The sequence below is a fragment of the Mus caroli genome, chromosome 18 (genome assembly GCF_900094665.2).
Source record: "Mus caroli chromosome 18, CAROLI_EIJ_v1.1, whole genome shotgun sequence".
NCBI lineage: Eukaryota > Metazoa > Chordata > Mammalia > Rodentia > Muridae > Mus > Mus caroli.
Genome location: NC_034587.1, coordinates 84791733 through 84811274, shown reverse-complemented (window position 1 = coordinate 84811274; position 19542 = coordinate 84791733).

Sequence of the window (19542 nt, the reverse complement as noted above, 5' to 3'; positions counted from 1 at the left end):
ACTCCAGAGAATATCTCCTCACCCATGCTCTCATAGGTGACCCTATTTAAACTTACTGATTTACCTAGAAACAACACCCAGTCCCAAAGAAGAAATCACAAAGCCATAATTCCCAGTATTAAATGCCCCAGTGCAGGGGTTAGAAAGCTACCCTAGGCCCAAGAAGTATAATACAGCTTTCAGATGTAAGCCACAATGATAATCATAATCAGAACTGGTTCTGCAGGTCTTAGGTAGGGAACCACAGCTGTGAAGAGTTTGATTGCCACAGCCATGTCACCTCCCTGAAGACAGAACTCTACAACACCTTACACACACTGTCTTCTGACTCTGTCATTCTTCCAGCTTCCTGTTCCTCAGCATTCCCTGTGCCGTGACATACATGTCTCGCTTGAGACTGATGGATCATAGGGGGTTATTCTCAGAGCTTTGATCAGTTATAAGCCTTTTTAGTTCCACTGCTGCCTAATAGGTTTCAAAAACAAAATGAAACAAAAATAATAATTTGCTAAATGGTTACAGCATTCAGAGTGTCCAAGGTAAACAATGCACACTTATTGCTGTGGTGAGCTCTGGTCTGTGGGGAGAAGATATGAGCTTATAGATTCAGGAAAAATAGATCTCACCACAGGAAGTGGCTGTGCAACCTTGAAGAGGGCAAGTTAGGCTGATATATAGATGGAAGATGAGGTAACTTGACCTTCAGTCTGAACAGACACACAGTCTTTAATTGTAGACTCTAAATGTGCTTTTTTTGTTGTTGATTATTTCCTTGCATATACCAGCTCGTATTTGTTTTGTTCCATAAACAAAAATGTTTATCTGATAAACTACAGAGGTGAGTGGTGATTACCTGGAATTACAGCTCTAATTTCAGAAAAATCTTAGCATCCTTGTCTCCCTCATTGTTTAAATAGGAATAAGGAACAGATTTTCTGACAATGAGTTGTTCTGTTTGACAGCAGAGGGCGCTGCATACTGACAGTCTACACTGCATCTTCAGGTACCCCACAAGTTTCAAGATCTATTCAGAGGTGTTTCTGTGTGCTTTGCTAACTCTGTTTCAGACACCAACGCATGACTAAACTTTAAAGGTGATTGAGCAGGGATTAAATCAATAGCATAGCTTTTCTCTACGTATACTGAAAATGCCCCTTTGCACACCCATGTCTGTATTGCTTTGAATATAGCTAGATTAAGTAAGTGGAGTCAACATGACTTGTTTAAGTAAGTTGGCACAGCTTCTAAATTATATTTGGAAATGTTTTTGGTTTCATTATTTGGTTTAATTCTCAACCCCAAACTAAAGATTAAAAATTAATTTCCAATTCACTTTTCCCCCAAATACAGACACATACACTATTGTTTATATAGTAACAAACTCTGCTCATGCACATTTTCTATTTTTTCAAATATATTTTATTGTACACTATCCTATGTATTTGAGAATGTTAAAGCACAATCCTCACCTTCATCTCCCTGTTAACAAACCAGGAAGTCTAATTTCAAACTTTGTACTTGGTGAAACATGGCCATATGGAACTCTTCCTCTTCCTCTTCCTCTTCCTCTTCCTCTTCCTCTTCCTCTTCCTCTTCCTCTTCCTCTTCTTCTTCTTCTTCTTCTTCTTCTTCTTCTTCTTCTTCTTCTTCTTCTTCTTCTTTTTGGTATGGCTGCACTGTAAATTAATGTACTACATTTTTTCAACTTAGGGAACAGTCTTAACTGAGCCTGTGAAATGCTACTGACTTCATTTGCCACGGCCCATTATGTGGCAAAAATATAAGTTCCAACATAGTATGATACTTGCCAGCATCAAGGGCCCAAGTATTTGAATATAGCTGAAAAGTTTCTTACCAAGAAATCCCTCAAGAGAATTTTTGTATGCAGACTCCGTTATCCCCATGTCTGTAATCTGTGTTCTCATAATGTCTTATAAGCTAACCAAGTACATTTAATGACAATTTACAACACAGTCCTATTAAATGAATAAATGGTGCTGTGGCAGGTGTTGTGTGGAACCAAAAAGTTATGACAGCCAATGATGCCTTAATCGATGTTCAGATTATCCAGGAATTTACTTAGGTTTATTGCTTAGCATAGAAGATGGGTAGTTTTATGAGTCAGATAGGACCTAATTAATGCCATTAAATATTACTGTGGATTCTTTCAGGAGAAATAATTCTATTCTGAATACATCCGAATAACAGCTTGGCAGTGTGTAGAGACTTAAAAATAGGAGATGCCACCATTTAAAATAAAGTGATGAATTATTTTTTTAAAACTGGAAGGCAACAACTTTTTTTCTTGGTTTGCGTTTCCATGAGTAGCTAGCTTGATACCTATGGACACATGCATTCCTCACCATGTCTGCAGTGCCCTCTTGTGGCCACACCTCTTTATGCAGGTGAAATCCTCTGCTGGTTTGGCAGCCTTCTGCTTTCCTTCTCAATTGGGATGCTTCTGTTATAGGAATTACATGAATTTAAAAACAGTAGGAAGAAGATTATAGCAACCTTGAAGTAGAGAGTCATTTTGTTTAATGTTCTAAAAATTATCCTAGTCATTAACCTGGTTACTAAAGGTGGTTATTGCCTTTGTACTATTTTAAGAGAACTTTTGAAGACTGCAAAGATGGATTCATAGATAAAGGTGTGAAGACACCAATGAATATCTGTTGGTGTGTATCAGTCTATGTAACCATAGTGCATGAAGTCAGGAGGATCCCGAGAACATGCTGGCTGGCTAGACAGCCAATGGATGAACTCTGGGATGCCTTTGTGAAAAAGATATCTGATGTTGACCTCTGGTCTCCATATGCATGTGAATGTATGTGCATGTACATCTGCATGAATATATGTATACACAAACATGCATTCACAGTCCCTCCCCAACACACACACACACACACACACGAGAGAGAGAGAGAGAGAGAGAGAGAGAGAGAGAGAGAGAGAGAGAGAGAGAGAGAATGAATTTTCTCTTTGTTACAGATCAATAATGAATTCAGTTGGGAAGAGCCACGTTTTTCTGGGCCACATCTCAAGGGTCAAACATATCTAGGCAAATTGTTCCCTGTCTTACCTAAATTGTGTCATCTGAAGATGAAACAGTAACAGATGGTATAAAGATTAGGTGTTGCTGGCATGTGAGGCATTAGTCAGTCACTGTACATTATTTTTAGAAGTCTACAATGAGTGCTAAAACTGGTCTTTACAATGATTTTAAATTTGCAGATAATTGACTTTTCTCTTTTAGGACAGTTGTAGGTTTACAGGAAAGTCGAGTATCACAGATCCCCCACTCTTCTGTCTACATTCTTCTATTCTTCCTGCATTCCAATGGTGTGGTAGACTCCTTCTGACTGATATGACAGTTTAGTGTAAATGAATGGACACAGCCTAACACTTATGACAGGTTAATGTGTGTCTGTCAATGAATGAACATATCTTACAGCTTGGTTTACTCTGGTGTTGAAAACTCTTTGGATTTATTTTCTTTTCTCATGTTTTTAAAAGATGTTTACTTGCTTATATATTTTATGTATATGGGTATTTTATCTGCACAAACATTGCATACCAAAAGAAGACACTGGATCCTACAAGGTTACAGCTATAGAGGGTTGTGTGCTGTCATGTGGGTTCTGTAAATTGAACTCAGGACTCTGGAAGAGCAGCCAATGCTTGTAGCTGCTGAGCCATGTCTCCAGCCCTAACTCTGTGGGTTATATTCTCCATGATAACCGCATACAGAATGCTTCACGGGCCTGTCATCCCTGCGGACTCTGCCTTTTCATCCTTTCCTCCCTTCCAACTCACCTCTCTACATTTCTGGACTTCCTAGACTGCCCTGTACTTGGAAGCATACAGTTTGTGCATTGCCACATTGGCTCCTTTCACTTGGCAACATGCCTTTAAAGACACTGTAGACCATACCATGGCACCATGAATACTATCTGAATACACACCTGAATACTATCCACTGTCCCACTGTACCACAGTTATCTACCCACTTACCTTTCCTTTCCCACAGTGTTTTGATTCAATCCTTTCCAGCATATCCCACTATAGTGAGCAAGGGAATGGAGAGAGCCTTTGAGCTATACCTTACACATCACTATACCTTTGCATCTAAGACGATGTCAGCTAAGCAGTAGGCCTTCAATAAATAAAAATGTGTAAACAAGAGAACTGGTAAGAAGTGTGCTCTCCTCAGCTCCAGTAGCATTTGCCTTTGTAGGGGCTTTTGAGGCAATAGACAGCAGGGTTGCTTTCTTTAACGTCCTACCATATTTCTGAAACTTTGTACTTCAGGTAAGAAATCCACGAGCATTTGCTGAAACTAAGAAGCCCATTTTTGTTTGCATTCTGTCTACAAATTGACTTTGAGAAAGATAGGAAAAAAACCTACTTTGTTTTTAAAAGGATCATATTTAAGTGTATAAGGATGATGATGCCACATCTGAGATCTGGGTAGACAATCTTTTTAAAATATAATTAATCGATTTATTTATTTGCTTTACTTTCCAACTGCAGTTCCTCTTCACTCCTTTCCTCCCAGCCACACCCCCACTGCCACCTGCATCCCCTTCCTCCCTTTCTCTTCAGAACAGGGGAGGCCTCCCATGAGTATCAACTAGCCTTGGTATATCAAGCTGCAGTAAGATTAGAAGAGGCAGCCCAGTTAGGGAAAGGGTTCTAAAGGCAGGCAACAGAGTCAGAGACAGCCTGTGTTATCAGAGCAGCAGGCTTTTTGATGGCCCACATTGCTCATGAGTCACCGAGAGTCTTAGTTTTCTATTCCCATTTTTGTAATGAAATACTCTGACAGAACCAGCTCAGAGGAAAAGGGATTATTTTAGCTCACAGGACAAAGGCACAGTCCATTATGGCAGCAGGATGGTCACATCACAGTCACAGTCAGAAGAAGACAGACATGAATAATCTTAAGGTTGCTTTTTTTTAAAAAAAAATTATAATGTACAAAGTCTCTTGCCTAGGGAATGGTCTTACTCAAATTTAAATGGGTCTTCCCACATCAATTAATGTAATTAAGATAGCTTCTAACAGGCATGCCTGGAGACCTATTTCCAAGCCCATTCTAGATTGTGTCAAGTTGACAATTAACACAACACTAAGCAAGCCACACAGTCAGTAGGTATCTTGGGGGACATATATCCCAAAATGTTTTCAGCACTGTGGCTGCAGGGAAGATTTCTGAGCCCCGTGAAGGATGAATCAGTAGAAACTTTCAGGTATGAGCTTAAAGAAGAGTCAGAGTGGTTGGAGTGGCGAAGAACAAGCATATGATGTGATAATAGCAGCTGCCTGTCTTTAAAACCTGGAATGTTTATGGATAAAATCACAGCAGTAAAATATTCATGATTAGGTGGCTTTTCATGGACAAGATAAGTGTGACATAGTTTATATTGTAGGTGGTTGTTTGGTTATTATTTAAACTAAGTTCAATATAGAAAGAACAGAAGGGACACTAATCTTGGTGTAGAAGTATTGGAGGAAGAAGCCTTCTTCAGAAAGGTTTTAGTAGTAGAAAATGTTTCTTTCTTGGATTAATCTGCAGAGGTATCTTACTTATCTAGGAAGGGAGAAAAAGTTGAGATAGTCATTCTAATTCTCTCCTTTGAAAACTTAAAAATATTTAATTATTTCTTCTATATTTTGAGATTATAACTATCATGTTCCCTTCTATATCCACCCTTGAAATGTTAACCTTCCCATATAATGTTATTTGTGTATATGTTCTCAGGGCTAACCATTTGGTAGTGAATATCTGTCCTGTGGTACTATGAAACACTATTCATCTGCAAAGAAAAGTGAAATCATGAACTTTTTAGGTAAATGGGTGGAAATAGGAAAGATAATATTGAATTAGGAGATCAAGATCCAAAAAGACAAATGTCACATATTCTCTGTCATTTGAGGCTGCTATTTCCAAATCTTAGACATAAGTACATACCCTGGAGTAAATGCATAAATCAGAAATGTAAAAAGGAATTATTTCTGGAGTAGGGAAGTGGGGGATCAATAGAGAGAGAAATGGCAAGAGACAAGAAATCTGATTGGGAAAATGGGAAAAATGTAAATAGCTCTAATTAGGGAGGGAGAGAGAAAATACAGGAGGAGGAGGAGGAGGAGGAGGAGAAAGAAGAGCAGGAAGAGTAAAATATTGGCAAATATGTCTGAAAAAGTTGTAAAAAAATCATACTATTAAAAATATGTCTAATAAAAACCTATAATATTTACAAGTCTGTGTATAAATACACATATATTTTTCAAAGAAATTCCTCTCATGGATTGATGCTTCCTCTAAGAACAAAAAAATCTTCTAACAAAATCCCAATACCAGCCCTGAGAAGCCCTCTTTTGAGTCGATGGTCAGGATTGTTCAAGAGACTCCTAAAACGTTAGAGGTTATTCCCTTGGTTGCTCTCCAGAGGTTGAATGAAGATAAGTCCCATTTGCTGAAGACACCGTGCAATAGGTCCCAGAATCCCCTAAACTGGAGCTGATCTGAATACCCCCCACATGAAAACCAGCTTTTATAGTAGCAAAAGATAGCATTCATGCTTCTAAAGAAGGGACCTCACCAACACAGCTACAAAATCCTACACAGCTTTGTCATCTATGAACCACAATGATCAGCATGGCAAGATAACACTTAGTGTGCTATAGTGGCACACATACCATGGCAGTAATCAACAGCTCTTTTACTATGCTTTAAAATGAAAAAAAAAATAGATGATGAAAGTCTATACTGTGGCATGGAATAAAGGGAAGTGGGCCTGAATTACCCATCAAAGAAGCTCAGATTTTACTTGGAAGAGCAGAGGAGACTTGGGAAATTTCTCAACTATAAAATGTGATGTTCAAATAACTCCATATATTGTACCATGGATGTACACCTTAAGGATAGAGAATAATGAAATCTCCACCATCCATTACTGCATAGGTGCAATGTCCTGGGGGAATCCAAGCTTGGGTCAGGAAGACACCATGTGATAGACAGGGTCATATGGAAGTATCATGACTTGAACTCAGGACAGGGTATAAATTGTGGAATATGGGAGGCAGGGTTTGTAGTTACATAGGGTAAAACTGGCTCCTGGCTTTCACAGGGGACAAGATCGGAAGCCTGTTGCTCACTGATAAAGAGGAATAACACCTAGTTCTATAAGAGGGGGAGTTGCTTAGTTCATTGATCTTTCCCTTGGAACCAGAGTAGGGAAAGGAGCTCAAGGCTAGGTAATTCTAGGCTCTTTTTTTTCTCTCTCCAGATGTCAATACAGCAAATAACATTGATTCTAGATTTTAGATCCTATATCCATCCACATGTGTAGATTAGCAATGTCAAAAGGAGCATAAATATTGACAGTAATTAATTAAGTGCAATTATAAGTAGCCCCTAAGTAGCCCATGATTCAGGTATGACTCCACTGTAGTGTCCAAGTCAATTTCTAAGAGCTTTATTGCAGAAAATTCATAGAAACCATACATCACCGAGTAGGTAAAGGAAAGGCACCAGAGTCCCTTCATTTCCCATAGCAGGGGCAATATGATCAGTGGACACCTGGTGGCCCTGTTGTAGACTGGGCAACTTCATATACTCAGAGCTACAAGCAAGCTTGTGTACATGGACAACGAAACAGAATCTTCTGGTCTAAAACAAGGATATAGAATTTTCATTTATTTTTTAATAAAGCATTTTGTCATCTGGCAGGGATTTTCATATACCAGTGGGTATTCTCCAAAGGCACATATATTCACAGAACATCTATTTGCAGGTGGAGGAAGTGACCATTGCCTCCACTGTGCGTGGTGTGGCCAATTCACTCCATCATGTCAGAGATCACTGTTTATAAGAAGTGTCATTTATTGTGTTTGGACCTACTTTACACAAGTAGCAGGCTGCCAATTTTGCTTCTATTTCTGAGCATCTTTATATTTTATTCCAAGGGTGAAACAAATGAAATCTGAATGAAAAGGCTGGGTCTGAATTCTCAGATTTTGCTTAAGAAAATGTGTTTTCCAAAGTTCTCTGTCTCCCTATCGCTAACTTTCTTTCTTTCTTTCTTTCTTTCTTTCTTTCTTTCTTTCTTTCTTTCTTTCTTTCTTTCTTTCTTTCTTTCTTTCTTTCTTTCTTTCTTTCTTTCTNCTTTCTTTCTTTCTTTCTTTCTTTCTTTCTTTCTTTCTTTCTTTCTTTCTTTCTTTCTTTCTTTCTTTCTTTCTTTCTTTCTTTCTTTCTTTCTTACAGAGAAACTTAGGACCCAAACTCTGCTTTCTAATTGCACCACTTGTTCTTAATATTTGACAGCCTGCATTCCCCTCAGGGTTTCTTTGTTCACTGAGAATAAATAATAGAATCCCTAATTTGCCTCTTTCTTGCAGGAGGGGTTATAACATAGAGGGAGCTGTCACAGGACTCCGGATGAAGGAGAGCCTTGATTGTCTCTTAATTTTATCAGTCTTCATTTTAACCATCAGCTAGTTGTTCTGAAGCCCCCACTTCCTTGGATCTACAATGGTTACACCAGAGATTGGTATCTAATGTGGATAGAGACAAGAGAGAAGCCAGCTGTTAAAATCCTGATGAACGTTAATGAATGTTGAATAGGGGTTTATATTCTAGTTTGAGAGTCATTAAAAATGGATACTATGTTGAGGTATTCTATCTTGGCTTTGAACTTCGAAGAAAAACCTTCTAATAAAAGCCCTTGTGAAAATCTTGGAGTAAAATGAAGAGTCCACTATAATCAGTAGTCATATACTCATAGTCATCAGGGTGGAATTATGGATCTGAGACTTCTCAGACATCAGTTTAACCCAAGTGTATAAAAAGTGAGACTGTTTTATGTCAGCAAATTAAATCTATTCCGGCAGATAGGCCGATTATGGCTGATGACAGCCCTTAGTTGGCACCTACCATCAATAATGTTGTGTGTATGTAGAGGGACAGTGGGGGTGTGATATGTGTCAGCATCTCTATAATAGACTTCTCTCCAAGACACAAGTATCCAGAGATGTGTTTGGCAGATAATAGGTTCAGTTTCATGAGCTTTATTGTTAGCTTGGTTATGTGCTGATACCTAAAATTCTCAGCATAGAAATAGCTGTAGCAAGTGAATTTGCCAGGGTTATAGATTGCTGAATGTAATTATTCAAGCACAGTTGTGTTGACAGGTGGCTTCAGAAATATAGAGATTCTAATCATGGCCTTGCAGAGATTGACAGGGATTGCTCCTTGAATAAATAAAATACAAAATTCAGAATGATACCATGTAAATGAGCTTCTCAGAGATAGCCCTATTATCAGTAAAAAAAAAAAAAGCATGTTGCATTAAAGGTCAGATGTACTACTTAAAAAATATCTGAGACAGGAGAAGAATACTTTAACTAGCATTTATGCAGAGTGTTCTTCTGATGTCACTTTCAGTCCATGAGGAATACCCAAACAATTGAAACAGCAATTTCTGACTTGGCAGAGCCTTAAAGAAATCATGAGAGCAATACACATGTAAACAAAAAGGCCTGTGATCAAATGGAAACCTTATGTAAACAAAGAATGTTCATTTACAAGGCTAGAAGTTATGTGAAAATATTTTTTTATAATTCCAAAATTCATTAGAGGGAGCCAAACTGTAGGAAATGCAGTAATTCAGTACTAGGGTATGTACCCTGCATCTTCTTAACTGTCTATATGGCAGGTGTTTAGGCTGGACAGATAATGAGACATACCTTCTGAGATGGGAGAAGGAAGCTCAAAATATGCCCATGTACTAAGACATTCATTGCAAATTGTGTAATTAAATACTCCAGCTAACTTCTAGCATTGTTGCCAAGTTTAGCAAATAAAAATATAAGACTCCCAGATAATGCTCAGTTTCAGACCATCAGAGAAGTGTTATCATTTTTAGTGAACCTTATGATTTCAGAGCAGCTTTAGGCTTATAGGACAGTTGAGTTGGAAGTATGTAAGTTCCCCATATTTCCCATGACACTGTATATATATATATATATATATATATATATATATATATATATATATATATACACACACACACACACACACACACACACAGCTTCAACACCGTAGCCTCTCCTATCAATATCCTGTACCAGAGGGTGCATTTATTACAAATGAAGAACATGCACCAGCATCCCATCAGTATCTGCAGCCCATGGCTAAGAGTAAAGTCAGTTTGGGTAGTGCATACTCTTGTTTTTGTCAAACATGAAATGACATGTATCGACTATCACAGCATTGAGTACTTTCACAGCTATAAAAATTTCCTCTGCCTACTCTTCCCCCTCTCACCCACACTCTGGTAACTACTGGCATCTGTACTTTTATTTTTCTAGAATGTTACACAGTTGGTAATCTTTTCAGATTAGTTTCATTCATTTACATGTATTTAAGTTCTCTCTATATCTTTAAACAGCTTGGTACTTATTTTCAGTCTCATTTCACCACAGTATATTTAATCATCTATGTTGTGAAGGACATCTTACTTGTCCTTTGTTTTGGTTGTAAAATAAGTTTTCACCACATTTGGGCAAATACCAAGGGGAGTGATTGTATGATTGTATCTTAAGAGTATGGACACCTCTGTAAGGATATTTTGTCTAAATAGCTCTTGTTATTGTATGATATACATACTCATGCAGTGGTTTTGTGCAGGGTAATAGACATAGAGGCATCAACAATTTAGTTATAAAAAATCAGGTGAACTTTTAAATCTATTTCTAATACTCCAGTTGAAGAAATGAACTGATTCCTTGGCAGTCAGTGTATTACTAGGAGCAAGAAACTCTGAAATAAAAAGGAAAGTACTGAGACACTGTGTGATGTGTGCATGTGTGCACATGTACACGCAGATGCTCAAAGAAGCAGAGGTTAATTTAATATCAGGTATCTCTTTCCCTTGTTTTTTACTTTTATTTTTATTTTTATTATTTCTGAGTCTAAGTTTCTCACTGGTCATGTAACACACAAATTTGGCCAGAACATTTGACAAGTGCCCAGGGATCCATTGGTCTCTACTCTATAGCACTGGGACTGCTGACTGATACAGACAGGTTTTTGACACCTGTATTTGTGTTCTAATGACACCCTCTTGTCATTTGTTATTATTATGTTTATTATTGATTTTAGGCACAATTTTTATTCTTTTTATTTCATGACAATCAAGATTTATTTCAGTCAAAACATGAGGCTTCTAAAATGTAGAGAATTGTCTTGACTATTTTGTTGATGACTAAAAACTTGATCACAAAACATCAATTACATCATTCAATAAGGATCTGCAAATAGATCCAATATAGAAAGACTGAAAAAACACTTCTTAAGAACCTTAGTTCATTCCTGTGCAGCATCCATGGGGACAACCTGACTGAGTGGGCACAAGAACCTGTTGTGGAATCAATATGACCAACTGTGCTGACTGTGTTCAAAAACAAGAGAGGGAAGGAATGGATTATGTCATACAATTTTAATTAAATATTTGATAATTTGTGATTCATTTAATATTTGATAATGATTTCATTTAAGATGATAATTTATATCTTGAAGCCTTTAAGTGGTGATAGGTATGGATGCTTAATTAAAATTTCAATACTACTGATAGTAACAAAAACAGTCACTGTATGATATATTAATATGCATGCTCAAGAAAGATGAAGCTGTACATGGGACATAGAAGAAACTCCTGGCTTATCTAATTCTCAAAACAATCAAATCAGTATTTTGCAAATTACTAATTTTTACTAGTAAAAAAATATGACTTGTTCTTCCATGAAAACACACACATTAATTATATCTTTTGTTATTACATTTGTTGATGATATGGAAAGGGAGAAAAATTTAAAAGGTCACTTAATGTTGCCACACTGGCATTAGAGACATAAAATGAACCAACAGCTATTTACTTTAGTACATTCTTTAAAAATAATTTATATTATTTAAAAACAATCTCAGTACTTTGTGCTGAAATTTTCAAGATTGCAAGTGGGGCAATATTTACAGTTAAATTTCATCCTTGCTGTGGAATTTTAACCTGTAAATGCTATTGCACATAAATCTTCCTAAAAGAGAATGGCTACAAAAATTGAAACTCCATGTGCACTGAATGTTGCTCTCACAGGCACTTACCCTGGATTATATAAATCAAAGGTAATGGCGGTTGTTAAGTCTCCATTTTCTCCAGGTCCATTTCATTTTATGCCTCAGTCCTCGGGTGTCTTGGGTGACACAGACATTTCCTGCCTTTCCCTTGCATTCTTGTCATTTTTATCGGCTTTATTCTTTAATTTGAACTTGAACCATACCACAGCCAACCATCCTTGTCATCTGCTCTTCCCATTTTTTCCCTTTTAGTTTTGCTTTGGGCTTTTCAGCTCTGCCCCTTCTGTACACTTTCTGAACTTTCTCATACACAAATAGCTTTTATCTCAAGTACTGAGAACTCTTGTAACCTGAAGATTTTTCATATCAAAATGGGAGCCAGAAAGAATTTGAGCCGAATGGGCTCAAGGAATCCAAGACTGTCATTAAATAGATTAATTTATACTTCAATGTATGAAAATAAAACATAAATTAGAATTATTCTAATAAACATATTTAGAATTATTCGGATTCTTTTAGCTAGAGTTAGAATAATCTTCATGAGGATGAAATATAGTCTGGTTTGGTAACTAACACATTTATTGCTGGTCTAGTCTGTGGGAATGCCACACTCACATCTCTTAGCAAGGTACATACATATTGCCTTGTTGGAAGTTGGTTGTTAGTAATTATTCTACTGCAATGTATGTCTGTTTGAATCTTAATCCAACTTATATTCTACTTTTTGAGTCTTTATAGATACCTAATTCTGTCATTAGTTTCCATCTGAGTGTCTAGAGATCATATCTATTCTAAAACTTCCCACCTATTTATTTATTTATTTATTTATTTATTTATGTAAGTAAATACAATTAAATAATACTTTGATTCTGGAAACTTTCTAGGTTGTAACATACACAGACTCACACATACAAAGACACACACATACTATGTTTATGAAAATAATAATTGATCATCGAAAGATAAGAATATAGCTGTCCCATTCCTGAGAATTTTCCTTATTATCAACTTAAGATTCATTCTCAATGTTTTTGAGAATTTACAGTGATTGCTTAAATTTTTGGCATCAAAATTTTCTCAGAGAGAATATTAAACTGATTTCTTTTTTTTTAATTTCTTTTTTAAAATATATTTTTTATTATGTATTTTCCTCAATTACATTTCCAATGCTATCCCAAAAGTCCCCCATACACCCCCCCCCACTTCCCTACCCACCCATTCCCATTTTTTGGCCCTGGCGTTCCCCTGTACTGGGGCATATAAAGTTTGCATGTCCAATGGGCCTTTCTTTCCAGTGATGGCCGACTAGGCCATCTTTTGATACATATGCAGCTAGAGTCAAGAGCTCTGGGGTACTGGTTAGTTCATAATGTTGCACCCTGCTGTTCTGATTCAGCGGATCTTGGGTGAGGACAAATGGTTGACACTTTGTTATCCAGATTCTCATTGCTATGACAAACTGCCTAAGAGAAATTAACTAAGAACAACAAATTTTGCTCACTGTTTCAGAGATTTCAGACTATGTTATATTGGCTCCATTGCTTTAGGTTATGATGAATCAGAACATCATGGCTGGAGTCTGTGGCCCAGATAAATTGCATTTGGCATAGACAAGAAGCACAGGAGCACAGGTCAGGAGATAAACAAACATACTCTCCAAGAACATGCTCCTAATGGCCTGCTTTTTTTTTTCTTATTTCTAAAGTTTCTACCCTAGTCCAATGTCTCATTCTATGAATTATTCCATTCACTAAGTTGGAACATTTATGGTCTAGCTACCTTCAAAAAAACCCACCTTTGAACATGGCTGCATGATGATAATGTCTTTATTACAGGATTTTTTGGAGGAACATTTGAGATATGTACTAAAACATGACATATGTGCATAATGCTTAAATCAAATTTCTTGTATGATTCCAGTTGTTGCTGATACTGTTGTCCTGAGGTCCCTTGTTGATAGAAATGCTACATGTTAAAAAGTATTTTTGTTGTTTCTTTTCACTAAATCTATCTCAGTGGAGGCATCTAATTCCTTTTAAGAGTCTGGCCTCTAGAGTCAGACTGCTTCCATTGAAACTCTGGTTTCAGTAATTTTAAAAGTCATTTTGTATGAGCCAGAGAATCAAGGTGTTTGCTGTGATATCGTGTCCCCTAGTACTGTCGGAAGCCACACCCATAAAGTCATACCAACGATCCTGCAAAAGCATGAGCTGAACAAGGACAACATCAATAGACAATGCCAACATGGACAGAGAAATCTTGGGAAACTTTATCTTTATAGAAAGAACTGCAGGCAACCAAGGAAAACTGAGAGCAGGAGAAACAGTCTCCCAAGGGAAGGGCAAGCAGTTGGTTATCCATTACCAAATCATCAGCCTTTAAAACATACAGGCTTTCCTAGTGAAAGCAATATCCACACCATTTCTAATTCTACTTGAAACCACTTAAGTCAGTTGATCTTTTATGGTGTTCATTTCTATATTACTAGCTAATACACTCAGTTATTTCTTGATTTATCATCAATAGTTGATTATTTTGTGTGACTCATTTAGGTAATAAACTAAACATCCCACCTCTATCCAAAGATGAGTCTATCATGTTTTTCAAGTTCCTTAATTCTATGACTTTGGGATCTAAGCATACTGACCATTTTATTTCTTATCCAATTAAACACAGTCAGCAAGTGTTAATTCCTTACTTTGTTATATAATGATGGTCATGTCATTATTCTTTTTTTAGCTCATCATATTTCCCTTCTGCATTGATGTTGACAACATAACCTTTTGTTTATTTTTTTCTACTAGAATTGTTTATATTATCAGTTGTTTGATAAGAATTTGAAGACAAAATTCTTTTTCTGATAGTGGCTAGATGATCATTCACCAGTGGTCCACAGTGATGATGAGGCTCTAGAATTCTTGTTTTTCAAGATATACTCTCAAAAGCAATTGACTCAACACGGTGCCATTGTTTTCCTCCTTGTCCAAAGACTTTCCCCTGTATCTTTATTTGATTTTATATTTTTCCAATTTGTCTATCTATCATCTATCTATCAGTTGTCCATCTATCCATCATCTATCCATTTATCCATCATCTATCATCTCTCTCTCTGTCTCTCTCTCTCTCTATCTAATCTATCTGTCTGTCTATCTATTCATCATCTACCCATCTATCCATCATTTACCTATCTATCTATGTATCTATCTATGTATCTATCTATGTATCTATCTATGTATCTATGTATCTATGTATGTATGTATGTATGTATGTATGTATCTATCTATCTATCTATCTATCTATCTATCCATCATCTATCCATCATCTGTCTGTCTGTCTGTCTGTCTATCTATCTATCTATCTATCTATCTATCTATCTATCTATCATTTTCTGGTCCTAAGTTGCTGCTTTCTGTGTACATCTGGTACCTGTCATCTGGAATGTTCCTTCAATGTATTTCTAAGCTGGATACACTGTGTTCTGAATGTTATATTTTTGATTTCTTGCCATAGTCTTGGTGTCCTATATTCTTAATAACTTCCTGAGTGGGAAAAGAGTGCTGCTGTGTTTGTGTTTCACAATGTCTTTCTTTAGCCCTTACAGGAAACTTGAAGACATCTCTGCTTTGTCAACTGTCTTCTAGCATTTGCTAAAGCATTATTTTCTCTTGTAGGTAGTTTTTCTTCCATTTTACATAAAAACATAAATGTCTGACCTTTGTTTTTTTTTAAATAACATTTTCCATTTTTATTTTATTTACTTTCTCCAAAATTTGTTAGATTGATTTAAAAAGAATCAGATTTTATCTCTGTTTTACTTCTGCAAGATAGTCTTTGGTTTCTTTCCCTCCTCCTAGTAAAGTTGCTGAGACCATATGTTTTTATTTCTGAGAGTCTTACTCTCTGATTTTTCTTTTTCATATCAAATTAGAGCATCTCATTATAAAACTGAATGCACCATTAGATTTTTTTTAAAGTTATTTTTCTTGTTTTTTTTTCTTCTTCTTTTAAAACCTTTGGTCCAATTTACTCATTAAAACGTTTGCTGCATCCATAAAGGCTTGCCACTGTAACTGCCCAAATGTGAGCTGAACAAGGATGTCACCAGTGGACATGCCCAATTGGACAGGAAAAGTCCAGGAGACTTCAACTTTACACAAATAAATGCAGGTAGTTGAGAAAAGCTGGGAACAGAAGAGGGAGGAACACAGCGATTGGTAATCTACTGCCAAATCATTAGCCCTGTAAAATACATACAAGTAATGTTACATGAACTGAGCTGGCTAAATTATGAATACATATGTATACATATATATGTTTGCAATAACAACTAGTGAAAAGAGAGGCCATGTGTTTGAAAGACAGCGGGGAGGTAAGTGGGGAGGGTGGAGAGGGAGGAAAGTAAAGGGAGAAATGTTACAATCACAATCTCAAAAGTAACATAAAACTACAAAAAGCCTGTAGGTCTTTCATTTTCTCTTTGGTGCTCTTGTTAATGCTGTAGGATTTTGTCAAATGCATGATGAGGCTGATCATTCATTATTCATACTGAAGAATAATGCTTTAAAATGTCTGGGAGTGCTTAGACTTCATATATTAGCTCTTGGTGCTTTTACGTTTGCTACAAAGGATTACCAACACGCAGTCAGTGTTGTGCAGGGCCACAGAGGAAACAGTGCAGTATAAGAACCCTGTGTAATGTCCTTTGTGGCTTACCTTGGTAAGGTGTCCTCTCTATTTCTTCACAATGCTATTAAGCCTGACTTCTACAGGAGAGACCTTTGTTGTTGATGTTGATGTTGTTGTTTTGTTTTGTTTTGTTTTATTTCATTTCATTTGTTTCTAGACTTATAATGCCTACTGACTTCTGGGTGGTTTGTGTGAAGAGTTGGCAGTAGGGAATCCCTGGTAGACTGATTTTAACCTGATGCTCCTGTTTCTCGGATCCTTTGAGCCACATCAGCTATTGTTTTACCTGAGGCCCCAACTAATCTCTTACACAGTAATTTTCCCACTGCCCTTTATCTCTCTCTTGCCCAAGATCCATACAATCTTAAAATCCTTCAGAAACCTCCCCCTCTTAAAAATAATCATTGCAAATCTTTCTTACCTCTTGGTTGTCATTGCAAAGAAATCTTAGACACAAAGGCAGGAAAAGCACATTTAGTTTTATGTCCAAAATGTGAACCACCACTCAAAAAGGGTCATTCACAAAACATGCTGAGATGACACCATGATTCAGAAAGAACTGTGAACTTGTTAAATCTTAGTGTAATAGTTTATGTAGAAGTTAGTGAGTGTTATCATGTTAACTATCAGACAATGGATCTCTCTGTCAGTTATGGGGAATTTTAAAGATTATTCCTGTCTTACAGAGTTGTCCCCATTCTGGAAATGTTTTTTTTAGCCTACTCTGTTCTCTCTGCTAGCCACACACAGGCCTTGAACACTGAGATGTGGTCAATGCTACCACACAGCTGATGTTAAGATCCTATGCAGTTTTGATTCAGTTAAATGGGAATAGCTACCTTGGGCAGATTCTCCTTTGTTACTGGGTTATCATTTGCCCCAATTCTTTTTTTTTTTTTTTTATCATTCACAATGAGTACCTTTTTCTAATGAATGAGAACTTTCACTTTAAAAATACTAGTTTTATTTTAGATCATTAAAATAACTGTTTCTTCAAGACTGCATACTTTCTTGCTTGTTGCTTTCATATCGGCAGGATCTGTAGCGGTGTCAGGCAATGGCAGATCCTTACATGTATAGCTGAGTGATTCAAGAGGACATGAAGGAAACAGGGTGCAGGCCAGTTCCAGCAGGCCACGGGGAGGTGAGGATTTCAGAGGAGTATTACCTTGTAGAAAGAGATGCACTGCTTTCCACTTCAAAAAGTCCTGTACGACGGCAAGCTTTCCTGTCATCACAGAAATACTCTTTACATTTCGTGTGAAGCTTTTATTCTTCCTGGAGGCACATTTGCCCTTTCCTTTGTCCTCGTTTTCACTTTGTGAAGTTCTTTAATTTCATATTCTTTAAATTCTCTATTCTTTAAGATTTAACTTAGATGAATCAAGTATTTTTTGTTCCTTAGGAATATTTCTTGGCTTGTCATCCCAACAACATCCATCCAGTCTCAACTCCCCTGAGTCTGGTTAAGAAATCCCTATTCTTAATCATATTAGCTGCATGGTCACATCTTCATAATACTATTTTTTTTTAAGTCAGAACCATGTCTTTCTTCAGTCTGGTTCCTAGCATAATGCCTGAAAAATCTGGGCATATGACTAAACTTTTATTCATATTAGTTGCCAACTGGACTATTATAGTCAGTACTTGTAGCCTTGAAGACAAATATTCAATATCCCAGAGTACTAGTGATTGGGTGCTTTCCTCTTATTTGTAGTTACCAAATGTTGGTGAAAAGGAGTTATCTTTCCTGGTATATAATGAACATACCCTTGATACACTTTAGAAATGTCATTAATCATTTATAATGGGTCCATTACATTAATGTATTTACTAAAGAAACACTTTTATCCAGATCTCATTACTTCATGTGCACACTTAGAAATGCTGAGCCATATTCTGTGTTCTGGTAAAAGGTCGTGCTTGGTCACTGTGGATCTGACTGCTGGCTTGTGGAGTGTTTTCTCTACTTCAGACTGAGAAGAGAGCCCTCTCCTCCAGTGCTGTTTGCATGACTGTGAAGCACAAGTCAGGAAAGCAATCAGATGTTGATAGTCCTTTTAGCAAGAGCAGGCAACACACAAACAGCCTGGTGTCCTCTAAAATGAGGCATGCAGAGAGACATGCCTTCAATAACAAAACAGCCCAGGATGTCTTATGTATTTCTAAGAGAGAGAAGGCAAAGAAATACACAGAAACAAGGCACTATCACAATGAAAGCTGAAAGAGGATTAAATATTGTGGCCTTAGGAGATGCTTCTAGACCATAATATTCTGGGGTTGCTGTGATGTAAGGAAAGCATCTTGGAGTTGATCTGAACTGTGGAGACAGACACATAGGCAAAAGGAGGATGACTGTACTGATCTGGGTGTCTCTACTTCCACCTCCACCTCGGGCCTTGGCGATGTCATCTGTGGGATACACAGTGTTCCTATTTATGCTTTGAGGGATGATTTGGAGGTCACTCTGCTTTACATCCCTCTTCATTACCTAAATGCTGGTGTGTTACCTAAGCACTAGTGTTTCAGGCACATATAGCCATGTCCTGTGTTTAATGTGGGTGCCAGAGATTTGAACACAGACACTGTTGCTTGAGGAGTGTGATGGTTTGTATATCCTTAGACCAGGGAGTGGCACCATCTGAAGGTGTGGCCTTGTTGGAATAGGTGTGACCTGGTTGGAATGGGTGTGTCACTGTGGGTGTGGGTATAAGATCCTC